Genomic DNA, 4,154 nt, shown 5'->3' with positions numbered 1-4,154 from the left:
TAAACCCTAAACTGAACTTTTTCCATTTGATCAGCATTAGGGTTTTAAACCCTAAACTGAACTTTTCCCTTTAATCAGGATTAAGGTTTTAAAGTCTAAACTGAACTTTTTCCCTTTAGTCAGCATTAGGGTTTTAAACCCTAAACTGAACTCTTTCCTTTAGTCAGCATTAGTGTTTTAAATCCTAAACTGAACTTTTTCCATTCAGTCAGCATTAGGGTTTTAAACCCTAAACTGAACTTTTCCCTTTAATCAGGATTAGGGTTTTAAACCCTAAACTGAACTTTTTCCCTTTAGTCAGCATTAGGGTTTTAAACCCTAAACTGAACTTTTATCCATTCAGTCAGCATTAGGGTTTTAAACCCTAAACTGAACTTTTTCCATTCAGTCAGCATTAGGGTTTTAAACCCTAAACTAAACTTTTTTCCATTCAGTCAGCATTAGGGTTTTAAACCCTAAACTGAACTTTTTTCCATTCAGTCAGCATTAGGGTTTTAAACCCTAAAGTGAAGTTTTTCCATTCAGTCAGCATTAGGGTTTTAAACCCTAAACTGAAGTTTTTCCATTCAGTTTTTTCCATTCAGTCAGCATTAGGGTTTTAAACCCTAAACTGAACTTTTTTCCATTCAGTCAACATTAGGGTTTTAAACCCTAAACTGAACTCTTTCCATTCAGTCAGCATTAGGGTTTTAAACCCTAAACTAAACTCTTTCCTTTAGTCAGCATTAGGGGTTTAAACCCTAAACTGAACTTTTTCCATTCAGTCAGCATTAGGGTTTTAAACCCTAAACTGAACTCTTTCCTTTCAGTCAGTATTAAGGTTTTAAACCCTAAACTGAACTTTTTCCATTCAGTCAGCATTAGGGTTTTAAACCCTAAACTGAACTCTTTACTTTAGTCAGCATTAGGGTTTTAAACCCTAAACTGAACTTTTTCCATTCAGTCAGCATTAAGGTTTTAAACCCTAAACTGAACTTTATCCATTCAGTCAGCATTAGGGTTTTAAACCCTAAACTGAACTTTTTCCATTCAGTCAGCATTAGGGTTTTAATCCCTAAACTAACTTTTTTCCATTCAGTCAGCATTAGGGTTTTAAACCCTAAACTGAACTTTTTCCCTTTAGTCAGCATTAGGGTTTTAAACCCTAAACTAAACTCTTTCCTTTAGTCAGCATTAGGGTTTTAAACCCTAAACTAAACTTTTTCCATTCAGTCAGCATTAGGGTTTTAAACCCTAAACTGAACTTTTTTCCATTCAGTCAGCATTAGGGTTTTAAACCCTAAACTGAACTTTTTCCATTCAGTCAGCATTAGGGTTTTAAACCCTAAACTGAACTTTTTCCATTCAGTCAGCATTAGGGTTTTAAACCCTAAACTGAACTCTTTCCTTTAGTCAGTATTAGGGTTTTAAACCCTAAACTGAACTTTTTCCGTTCAGTCAGCATTAGTGTTTTAAACCCTAAACTGAACTTTTTCCCTTTAGTCAGCATTAAGGTTTTAAACCCTAAACTGAACTCTTTCCTTAAGTCAGCATTAGGGTTTTAAACCCTAAACTGAACTTTTTCCATTCAGTCATCATTAGGGTTTTAAACCCTAAACTAACTTTTTTCCATTCAGTCAGCATTAGGGTTTTAAACCCTAAACTGAACCTTTTCCCTTTAGACAGAATTAGGGTTTTAAACCCTAAACTGAACTCTTTCCATTAGTCAGCATTAGGGTTTTAAACCCTAAACTAAACTTTTTCCATTCAGTCAGCATTAGGGTTTTAAACCCTAAACTGAACTTTTTTCCATTCAGTCAGCATTAGGGTTTTAAACACTAAATTGAACTTTTTCCATTCAGTCAGCATTAGGGTTTTAAACCCTAAACTTGAACTTTTTCTATTCAGTCAGCATTAGGGTTTTAAACCCTAAACTGAACTCTTTCCTTTAGTCAGCATTAGGGTTTTAAACTCTAAACTGAACTTTTTCCATTCAGTCAGCATTAGGGTTTTAAACCCTAAACTGAACTTTTTCCCTTTAGTCAGCATTAAGGTTTTAAACCCTAAACTGAACTCTTTCCTTTAGTCAACATTAGGGTTTTAAACCCTAAACTGAACTTTTTCCATTTAGTCAGCATTAGGGTTTTAAACCCTAAACTGAACTTTTCCCTTTAATCAGGATTAAGGTTTTAAACCCTAAACTGAACTTTTTCCCTTTAGTCAGCATTAGGGTTTTAAACCCTAAACTGAACTCTTTCCTTTAGTCAGCATTAGTGTTTTAAATCCTAAACTGAACTTTTTCCATTCAGTCAGCATTAGGGTTTTAAACCCTAAACTAAACTTTTCCCTTTAATCAGGATTAGGGTTTTAAACCCTAAACTGAACTTTTTCCCTTTAGTCAGCATTAGGGTTTTAAACCCTAAACTGAACTTTTTTCCATTCAGTCAGCATTAGGGTTTTAAACCCTAAACTGAACTTTTATCCATTCAGTCAGCATTAGGGTTTTAAACCCTAAACTGAACTTTTTTCCATTCAGTCAGCATTAGGGTTTTAAACCCTAAACTGAACTTTTTCCATTCAGTCAGCATTAGGGTTTTAAACCCTAAACTGAACTTTTTCCATTCAGTTAGCATTAGGGTTTTAAACCCTAAACTGAACTTTTTTCCATTCAGTCAGCATTAGGGTTTTAAACCCTAAACTGAACTTTTTTCCATTCAGTCAGCATTAGGGTTTTTAACCCTAAACTGAACTTTTTTCCATTCAGTCAGTATTAGGGTTTATTTTTTCCATTCAGTCAGCATTAGGGTTTTAAACCCTAAACTGAACTTTTTCCATTCAGTCAGCATTAGGGTTTTAAACCCTAAACTAAACTTTTTTCCATTCAGTCAGCATTAGGGTTTAAACCCTAAACTGAACTTTTTTCCATTCAGTCAGCATTAGGATTTTAAACTCTAAACTGAACTTTTTCCCTTTAGTCAGCATTAATGTTTTAAACCCTAAACTGAACTCTTTACTTTAGTCAGCATTAAGGTTTTAAACCCTAAACTGAACTTTTTCCATTTAGTCAACATTAGGGTTTTAAACCCTAAACTGAACTTTTTCCATTCTGTCAGCATTAGGGTTTTAAACCCTAAACTGAACTTTTTCCCTTTAGTCAGCATTAGGGTTTTAAACCCTAAACTGAACTCTTTCCTTTAGTCAGCATTAGGGTTTTAAACCCTAAACTGAACTTTTTTCCATTCAGTCAGCATTAGGGTTTTAAACCCTAAACTGAACTTTTCCCTTTAATCAGGATTAGGGTTTTAAACCTAAACTGAACTTTTTCCCTTTAGTCAGCATTAGGGTTTTAAACCCTAAACTGAACTTTTTTCCATTAAGTCAGCATTAGAGTTTTAAACCCTAAACTGAACTTTTTCCATTCAGTCAACATTAGGGTTTTAAACCCTAAACTGAACTTTTATCCATTCAGTCAGCATTAGGGTTTTAAACCCTAAACTGAATTTTTTCCATTCAGTCAGCATTAGGGTTTTAAACCCTAAACTGAACTTTTTCCATTTAGTCAGCATTAGGGTTTTAAACCCTAAACTGAACTTTTCCCTTTAATCAGGATTAAGGTTTTAAACCCTAAACTGAACTTTTTCCCTTTAGTCAGCATTAGGGTTTAAACCCTAAACTGAACTCTTTCCTTTAGTCAGCATTAGTGTTTTAAATCCTAAACTGAACTTTTTCCATTCAGTCAGCATTAGGGTTTTAAACCCTAAACTGAACTTTTCCCTTTAATCAGGATTAGGGTTTTAAACCCTAAACTGAACTTTTTCCCTTTAGTCAGCATTAGGGTTTTAAACCCTAAACTGAACTTTTTTCCATTAAGTCAGCATTAGAGTTTTAAACCCTAAACTGAACTTTTTCCATTCAGTCAACATTAGGGTTTTAAACCCTAAACTGAACTTTTATCCATTCCAGTCAGCATTAGGGTTTTAAACCCTAAACTGAACTTTTTCCATTCAGTCAGCATTAGGGTTTTAAACCCTAAACTGAACTTTTTCCCTTTAGTCAGCATTAAGGTTTTAAACCCTAAACTGAACTCTTTCCTTTAGTCAGCATTAGGGTTTTAAACCCTAAACTGAACTTTTTCCATTTGATCAGCATTAGGGTTTTAAACCCTAAACTGAACT

The sequence above is a fragment of the Nicotiana sylvestris genome, chromosome 7, assembly GCF_000393655.2.
Source record: "Nicotiana sylvestris chromosome 7, ASM39365v2, whole genome shotgun sequence".
Taxonomy (NCBI): Eukaryota; Viridiplantae; Streptophyta; class Magnoliopsida; order Solanales; family Solanaceae; genus Nicotiana; species Nicotiana sylvestris.
This window is presented reverse-complemented; position numbering follows the sequence as displayed.